Raw genomic sequence first — 10,622 nt, 5'->3', positions numbered from 1 at the left:
GATTTCATGTGTGCAGTCTGTCAGGGAGAGCATGTGGAGATTGTCCGGCACGAAGGGATTGATCAGGCTGGTGCGTCTCTCATGTATATGGAAGACTTTTGTTATGTGGGAGACATATGTGCTTGAGATGCGGCTGGAGCAAGCTCTGTGACTAGAGTGAGGTGTGGTTGGAAGAAATTCAGGGAGCTGTTGCCTATCCTGGCAATGGGAGAGCTCTCCTTCCGTGTAAAGGATCTTTGTTTCCGGCATGTGTTAGGAGTGTAATGATCTGTGGCAGTGAGACCTAGGCAGTATGGAAGAGGATAATCCTAGGGTCAAGCGTACGGAAATGACAGTGATTAGGTGATGTGCAGTACGTCCTTAAATGCGAGACCCGGGGGAGGGGGCTAGGTTTACGATTGAAAAGTTAAGAAGATGGATGGGACTGGAGTGTTTTGATATCGTGATGGGGGGTGGAGGGTTAGATTGAGATGGTATGGGCAATGGAGATGATGGTGGAAGACAACTCGGTAGAGAAAGTGAGAAGTGTTAACGTTAGGGGTAGGGTTGTGAGAGTTAAACTGTAAAAGGTCTGGGATGAAATCATTGAGTGTGACTTCAGGGATTATGGACTGAATAGAGAAGCTGCCAGAGATTGCGCAGTATTGAAAGCCACCATTAGGTGACCAAGGCCGACACATGCAACCATATTCGGGCCTTTACAAACAAAACGAAATTAACGAACTTACTGATTTAGAGATGACCATGAAAATTTTCTGACATAGTGTTTAACAGTTCGGAACCAACTAGGGCTCCCTACCTGGTAGGGGATAAAATCTGGGAGAATCTTCTGTGTCTTCATCATATAACAATATCAATATGTGGGTATCGTTTTTCAGTTAAAGTATTCACGGCGCTTTCAAAACACGACCATAATGCAACATTGTCATACAATTTTCAGGGCTGTGCCTGAGAATGTAGCTGCAAATGAAATACAGTAGTTTTTTATTGTCACGATATATGCATTACCATGGATGACAATTTAGCAGAGGGTGAAGTAGATTTGTACGATTTTAGTGATATTGGAATGAATTAGGAAAACAACTCGTTTCATGTACCGGAATGTGTACTTATGCTAACCTGGATACAGCTGATCACCGGCCACAGTCTTTAACTCCGCCATAACAAAAATAAACCAAAGAGCAGCTGCTGCTGCCACGATCCTCTGCATTTGCATACTGGTTTCTGGAAAAATAATAGTGAATGTTTTCATTACAAGGACTTGTTTTGTTATCATTATTATCATTGTTAGGTACCTGTACCTCCAGCTACCTCTGTATACCCCTGTAAACTTTTTAACGATTAGTATCTCACATTAGCTAGAGCAAACTGAAAAGATGACCTCTGCCTGAATGAATTGCTGGAGATGCTTATGAAAGGAAATATTCACCTAATGAACTATCCATTTACGCAGCAAAAAAATAATCACAAGAGCGTTGAAAAAATATGAATATCTACTTTGCACTCCATATATGTATTCCATATTAAAGTAGGAAGAAATAAATAACTGAGAGTGTGCAAAACCTTTCCATTCATAGAAAATTTTGCAAAGGAAAACTACAATTAATATCCATTCAGATCCTGAGTCCTGGAAATACTGAGCTGAAAAGTCGTGAGTTCACAGCGAGTAGGAACGGGAGAATGAAGACAACTGCAGATCTTACAAAGTTTTATATGAGAGACAATGTCAGAATCATCCACGATATTTGCCAAGTCATTGTATGTGTACCTTTCACAGATCCAAAGCACACACACACACACACACACGAGAGACACCAAGGAGTGCAGATGTGGGCCGACAGCACTCCATACCGAGCCAGCACGGCCAGTGGCATTACCTAAATTAGTATCTTTATATGAGTCAAGCTCTGTACCAGGTTAGACTAAATGATTTTTTATTATTAAAAAAAAAAAAAAAAAAAAAAGTTTAAACAAGACTTGTTCAAACAGAAAAGAGAACCGAGTAGCGAAATAATGCGCTCATTCAGCTGATTGTTTGTTTAGACTAAAACTGCCCCAGGGAATGTAAGTACTCTGTGCTTTTAGTATTGCAAAATGGCCACATACTTTAGTAAGCAAATTTGGAAAAGAAAAGGGATAAAAGTAGAAAGCAAGATGATGATTTCTACCAAGAACTGGTTGAAATGGAGACTCACAATAGGCTGGTAGAGCGTGTACACGAACTGGAAATGGCCTTTCAAAATGAGATTGATGAAATAACGAAGCAGATGGACTTGCAAAAGGAATAGAAAAACTAGGAAGGGAGGTCAACAAGAAAGACACAACCATCAGTGAACTAACAGTGGAAGTGAGTACACTTTGAAGGAAAATGAGTGAAATGGCAAGTACAGTAGTCAACCATGAGAGTATTATGGAAGAGTTAAAAACTGATACAGAGACAATTAGGCAAGTAAGCAGTCTGATACACCAGAGCAGTAATATTGAAGAGAAGATAACACAGGTGAATGAAGCTGTGCAAAGCTACAAAAATGATGTGGAAACCACGTATGCTGAAATGGTGAAAGTAAAGAAAGACTTAGAAACAAGGGTGGAAGAAAAAAGCATTAAAAAGGAAGTGACAAGAATAATCCAAAACAATCCAAAGTTAGTCAGAGATTCAGTAGATATCAACAAATCTATAGTAATCACTGGTATAGAAGAGGAAGAAGTAAAAAACAAGATCTCAAGAGACAAGAAGGAGTTGGCAAATGTATTGAGTTTATTGAAAGAAGTATCAGAGGAAATCTGTAGTAAAGACATAGAGGAACACAAAAGGTTAGGGAAATATGAGAAAGCAAGTCAAGACCTCTAAAGGTAACTTTCCAGAGTGTAAACACCGTGGAGGAGATACTAAAAAATGCAAAGAATCTTATGGAAAAACAGGAGTTCAAAAATGTATGGATAAAAAGATGCCTAACACAAGAGGAACTGGAATTACTGAAAGAGAAGAGGGAGGAAGCAAAAACAAAAAATGAGGGAAGATCAGAAGAAGAGAAAAACACATTTTTTTTTACAAAGTAATAGGATTGCAGGTACGAAAGTGGTACATAAACAGGAGGGAATAAAAAGGAGGAAGGTAGTAGAACCATGTCATGACAAGTATATAAATAAGATGATTAAGTTGATGTACTCAAATGTGGATGGAATGGTATCTAAATTATTAGAGATGAATGATTATGTTAGAGAAAATGAACCACAAATAATATGCCTAACTGAAACAAAATTAACACCAAGGATATCAAATGACATACTAAACTTAGAGGAATATAATATATGGAGAAGAGACAGAAACTTAAAAAAAGGCGGAGGAATTATAATACTAAGAAAAATCTAAAAGTCAATGAAATAAAACTAGATATACCCTCACAAGTAGAACTAATTGCAGTAGAGATCAACACATCTGAAGGGAAAGTAATTGTAGCCAATTTGTACATGCCACCCAGATCAAACACATGGGAAAGATACAAATATGAGGACCTAGCAGAGAGTACAATTCAGAGTTTAAGAGCATTACTACATAAAATGGAAGAGAAATCGGAAGGAATTATACTAACTGGAGATTATAATACAAATATAAATTGGAATACTCTAGATATAATAAGCCACGAAAGCTGTTGGGATCAAAAGCTCCTGGATCTCGTGCAAGAGTTTTTCCTAACGGAACATGTGAGGGAAACCACTAGAAAAAGAGGACTCGATCTCATATTTACTAGGCAAGAAAATGATATTGACAGTTTAATATATCACCCTCCACTCGGCAAAAGCGACCATGCAGTACTAAATTGCAACTTCAGGATAACATATGACATAGTTAACAGCAATGAAAGTTACAAAGAGTCTAAACTATAAAAAGGGAAATTATCATGTCCTGAAAAATTATTTCTTAGAAGTTGATTGGGAAAATGAGCTTAGAGGATCAGATTTAAATGCTGTATATAAACAATTTTGTGAATTTTATGAAATAGGAGTCCAGAAGTACATCCCACAGCACAAAGAAGCAGATAAGAAAATACAGAAATGGTTTAATACAGAATGTAAAAAATCAAAAGAAAGAAGAGATTTGTTGTGGAATAGATACAGAAGAGACAATAGTGAAAGGGCGTATAATAATTACAAACAGGCAAGAAACGATTATACAAGAATAAGGAGGGAAGCCCAAAAACAGTTTGAGAAGGATGTCATAAATAAAAGTAGTGATCAACGGAAGCTATTTTACAGCTACATCAGAAGCAAAACGAAAGTAAAAGATATAATACAATCCATTACGGACGAGGGAATCACCTATACACAAGAGAAAGATATTTGTGAAGCACTAAATAAGATTTTCCAATCAATTTTTACAGAAGAAAAAATTTTTGAGAGGGACTGCGTGGAACATGCATGCCAGATATACAAATATCAGAAAAACTAATACAGGAGGAGTTAAGTAAATTAGATAGAGGAAAAGGAAATGGTCCTGATGGAATTTCATGTTGGGTGCTACGAGAATGTGCAAAGGATTTAAGTAAACCATTATTTTTAATTTTCAAGAAATCCTTGAGTCAAGGTAAACTACCTGATATTTGGAAGAAAGCAAATATTGTCCCGTTATTCAAGAAAGGGAATAGACAAAATCCACTCAACTACCGACCAGTATCACTGACCAGTGTTGTAAGCAAGGTATTAGAAAAGCTTATAAGATAAGCTTGGGTAAATCATCTAGAAGAACACAATATGATAACAAAAAGACAGTTTGGTTTCAGAAAAGGAAAATCATGTGTTACTAATCTGTTGAGCTACTATGACAGAGTAACAGATACAATATAGGAAAGAGAAGGATGGGTGGACAGTATCTATTTAGATTTCAAGAAAGCATTTGACACAGTACCACACCAAAGACTTTTATGGAAACTGTACCATCAAGGAGGAATTCGAGGCAAACTGTTTTGTTGGATGCAAGATTTTCTCATAAAAAGAGAAATGAGAACAGTACTAAGAGGAAACTTCTCAACATGGAAAGAAGTGACTAATGGAGTACCACAGGGCTCAGTGCTGGCACCAATCATGTTTTTAGTGTATATAAATGATATAGACAGTAACACTGGAAATGTAAGCTATCTAAATATGTTTGCAGATGATGCAAAAATACAAAGGAGAATTACTAACACAGACTCTTGTAAAGAGCTACAAGAAGAATTAAATAAACTTCATGAATGGAGTAATACATGGCAAATGGAATTCAATGTGGACAAGTGTCGTGTAATCAAGTTTGGTAAAAGTGGAAAAAGACCTGATTGGGATTATATGTTAGGAAATAAAACCCTACACACATGAGAAAGAGAGAAGGACCTAGGTGTGATTATCAATAACAGACTATCTCCGGCTGACCACATCAGTGAGAAGGTACGGAACATGTATACACTGCATGCAAATATGAGAATAGCATTCACAGACATAAATAAGACATGCTAAGAAGGATAATAACATCATTCATCAGACCAACCCTTGAGTATGCATCAGTAGTCTGGAGTCCTCATCTCAAAAAACACATAGACAAGATTGAAAAAGTTCAAAGGGCCGCTACAAGATGGATACCAAGCTTAAGGGATCTAAGCTACGAAGGAAGACTAAATAAACTGAATCTACCAACACTACAGGAGAGAGGGAAAAGAGGTGACATGATAATGCTATATAAATGCATATCAGGGAAGGAGAAAATAGACATAAATGATTACTTAACATATGGAGAAGCATCAGCAAGAGGACACTGCAAAAAACTGCATAAGAAGAGAGGTGATAAGGACGTGAGGAAATTCAGTTTCCCAAACAGAGCAATTGATCACTGGAATGCATTACCGAATGAAATAGTGTGGTAGGTCTCCATATTATAATTGCAAATCATACTAGATAGATAGATAAATAGATAGATAGAGAGACAGATAGAAGCAGGAAGTCAAATGATGAGAAGGTGTTGTGTTTGCGAGAAGCGAGCAGCGCTAAACGCTTACACGGAGGAAAGCTGACGACAGCGGCCAGTAAGGAGATGATGCAGTTAGCTGTCAGCAGTCCTCTCGTGAGAAAGTTCTGTTGCCATGAGGAACATACGTGACACACACACCCTACTACACGAGATGTTAGGAAAGAGAGTTTAGAAGGAGACAAGCGACCCTAGAGAGAGGTCGAGACGGAGATTAGCCTTAGAACAGAGAGAGAGAGAGAGATAGCGAGACAGGGAGGTAGCTACCCAGGACTTATACTATTATACCTGTTTAATATTTCCAAGACAAATAAAAATAGTCCCATACTATTCTTTACCTCTCCCGTCACTACATGACATCTGGTGGGGAAACTACTACAAGATATAAAAGCCGCTCGACCACAAGTCTAAAATATACGCCTCTACAAGCAAATACAAAGTCGCTGCTTTATGATACAAAGTCTTATGACATTTGGTAGCAGCGAACGTATACGAACCTCGTCTACGAATCAACATTAAATACTTACAAAATATCAAGATTGAAAAGAACCAACAATATCAGCTCCTGCCCCCTCCGTCTCCCAGATCATTACGCTGATGCAGAGGTCAAGAGATCACTCGACGCCTTGCAAGTAGCTTAACGACAAACCAGCAAATCTGCGGACATCGTCTCCGAATTAAAAGCAAATTTCTACAAAAGCAACCGAGACTACAAGATTAGCTTCAGTTCTACATTGAATCCTACAATCAACTACAGCCATCTACAATCAACTACAATTAACAACTCTACGTCGTCTGTATAATCTTCTACACGCACCTACAAGTAGCGGCAGTCTTCATCCCTCAACGAGTAAATCACTAAAGAAAGGACAGAGAAAACTTCAACATAGAATAAAGGGAACAAACAAACGAAGAGTGAGACACAACTCACAACTCATCTTCACTCAAGTTACTCATCGCTACTCATTCACTCACCACAGCTACCAGTGTGGGAAGTTGAGGTCATCATGCGTGCTTGCTGAACAGACGCCACGTCAGTCAACACACCACCTGCACCACCACTCACACCACGGTAAAAATTAGTGAGTTACATAGTTACTTCATTTATACAATACACAGTGATAGACAATAAGCTTCTGCACAAACATAAAAAACGTGCTGTATAGTTCCAGTTTAAATACACATACTTACTTCAATTATCTTCATAATTCAATCATTAAATACTTGCACCAACAATAAACATTCTACACAGTATATATTCATTCATTTATTATAACATTTATTTACTACCAACGAGTGTTACCATTTATACCTACATAAAATACGTGTTTCATATATACAACTATACATATTATATCTACAAAGTAATAAAGAAAATATACCATCACAGTTACTCAGTGAGCGATTAAAAGAACTGTATTAAACATTTATTAATTAAAGCTACCTAGTGGAAAAATATAAATTAAGTTACAAGGTAAACTAGAAAAAAAAAAAAAAAATGGCCAACACAAATGCCGTTAGCAAGAGTGAACATCTTCAACACAATCGTGAAGACAATGATTTCCACACAGTGCTGACACACATATTACCCACGATAGGTACAGGTGAACAACAAGTCAGTGTGTATAGTTAATACTGTATATAGTGTATATATTTTTTATATAAAATAACAAAATATGGGACTATATAATATCATTTTCAGTAATATCTGTGCAATATAAACTAAACTTTAAAAAAGTATCTCAAGGAAATTAGTCAGCAATTATGCAACCATGAACAACATGGAAAAAAGCGTACACAAGCAAAGAGAAACAAACTATGGAAAATCAATACATACAAAAAAAAAAAAAAAAAAAAAAAAAAGGAAAGGAAAGAAAGAAAGAAAAGTAAGAAGGAAAAAAGAGAAATAAAGTAAGATCACATAACAAACAAATGAAAATAAGTGTAAATGTTACTATATATGCCAAAATACCACATAAACTACAAACAAAAAGCAAATTGTGTCTCCACAAACAAGTGGCATGACACATCATCACTATCATCGACCGCAGCATATGTTAGGACTGCAGTTATTACAATTATGTTACTCCATATTATAATTATGTAACTACAAACAATATGTACCAATTTATGTGACAGTTGCATTAACAAGATGTAACTTTTATGTAACTTTAACTACAATTATGTAACTACAAACGATAGGTAACAATTATGTAACGACAAACGATAGGTAACAATTATGTAACGACAAACGATTGCATTATGTTACACTTTGCCAATTATGTAACAGTTGCATTAACAAGATGTAACTTTTATGTAACTTTAACTACAATTATGTACCTACAAACGATATGTAACAATTATGTAACGACAAACGATTGCATTATGTTACACTTTGCCAATTATGTAACAGTTGCATTAACAAGATGTAACTTTTATGTAACTTTAACAACAATTATGTACCTACAAACGATATGTAACAATTATGTAACGACAAAACAGTTGCATTAACAAGATGTAACTTTTATGTAACTACAATTATAAGGCCAACACAATTATGCATTAACACAATATTTGGTAACAATTCATAAAATGTTACAATTATGTAGTACCACAATGTTAGTACAATATTATAAGTCATACAATTATAGCACAATTCTGTATTACCAGTATCATCATACAAGTTAGGTGAAATATTAGACATTACTAAAGTGATAACTCAAATATGTAATGTATAACCTAGCAGTATTACCATTGCACAATTATATGCGTACGTCTGTTGTACATGCACGTCTTACAAGTGTTATACAACAACCATTGCATTTATTCAAATATGAATACAACTTATTTAAAATGTAATATTACTGAATAATCACTATTTACTATGAATAATATATGTATACAATATTCATACAATTATGTTACTTTACAATATTATGTATTTCACTTAATTAGCTTATAAGTTCATTATAATGTGTATGTAGTATGTATTAATATATTATAACTATTAAATGTCGATGGTACGCCATTTTTGCGCGGCAGAGCAATGTGGTAGGTCTCCATATTATAATTGCAAATCATACTAGATAGATAGATAAATAGATAGATAGAGAGACAGATAGAAGCAGGAAGTCAAATGATGAGAAGGTGTTGTGTTTGCGAGAAGCGAGCAGCGCTAAACGCTTACACGGAGGAAAGCTGACGACAGCGGCCAGTAAGGAGATGATGCAGTTAGCTGTCAGCAGTCCTCTCGTGAGAAAGTTCTGTTGCCATGAGGAACATACGTGACACACACACCCTACTACACGAGATGTTAGGAAAGAGAGTTTAGAAGGAGACAAGCGACCCTAGAGAGAGGTCGAGACGGAGATTAGCCTTAGAACAGAGAGAGAGAGAGAGATAGCGAGACAGGGAGGTAGCTACCCAGGACTTATACTATTATACCTGTTTAATATTTCCAAGACAAATAAAAATAGTCCCATACTATTCTTTACCTCTCCCGTCACTACATGACATCTGGTGGGGAAACTACTACAAGATATAAAAGCCGCTCGACCACAAGTCTAAAATATACTTCTCTACAAGTAACTACAAAGTCTTTATGACAATAGTGTGTGCCAAAACAATTCACAAATTTAAGGATATGTACGATAAATATGGTTTAAGACTCGGGACAGTACGAGCTTGACTCATTCCTGTAAAGATACAATTAGGTAAGAACAATTAGGTAAGGTAAGAACACACACACACACACACACACACACACACACACACACACACACACACACAATATTCTCTCTACACCCTGACCCAAACATCCACATAATACATGCTTTCAATAACCCTCAGCCAAAGGATTGTTTTATTTATTTATTTTTTTTTTCAAAATTTCACCCTGGCTAAAAACACATGATTTCAATTTACACTTTCATCGACCGAATTTTCATTTACATTTACAGAAATCTATTGTAGTGAAGGAATTCGTTTGTCGTCATTACTCATGTCAACAGGTGCTCAAGAGGGGAGCCCTGTCGAGGTGACACTGATATGACTGGGTGGTGGAGCTCCTCGGTTATACAAACGTCCCATAGCAACTTCCCTGTCCTCCGAACGGAAGATGCTTTGCTGCGGGAGGAGGGTAATTTCCGCCTCCAGTCTAGTGGCTTCACGTTTCAGATGAACCTGGGCTTCCTCCTCCTGCTCCTCCTCCTCCTCCTACAACTACTATCAGTACAACAACAACAACAACGACAACAACAACAACAACTACTACTACTACTAACAATAATAATAATAATAATAATTGTAATTTTATTTTTTGTTTTTTCCTTATGATTTTATTCAGCATAGGAGGGACTCCTCAAACTTAATTTAGATTTAGGTCCATTTTCTAGTCGGTTAAGGAGGCTCCGTAGCACCTCATCCTCCGTGATTCATTTCGTATGCCGGTATTAAAATGATTTATGCAACAAGAAATATGATAATAACGTATAATACGCAAAATATATCGCTTGGGAAATGGTGATATGGAACTTCCTTAACCTGCCAGATGGCAGGACTCATCATTTAGTAACGTATAATAAGGAAAATAAATCGCATAGGGAGAGATGTTAGGGAGCTTTCATAA

The sequence above is a fragment of the Coenobita brevimanus genome, chromosome 40 (genome assembly GCF_032717465.1).
Source record: "Coenobita brevimanus isolate Jiangsu-jjx chromosome 40, ASM3271746v2, whole genome shotgun sequence".
Taxonomy (NCBI): domain Eukaryota; kingdom Metazoa; phylum Arthropoda; class Malacostraca; order Decapoda; family Coenobitidae; genus Coenobita; species Coenobita brevimanus.
The sequence above is the reverse complement of the archived record's forward strand: the minus strand, read 5'-3'. Positions refer to the sequence as shown.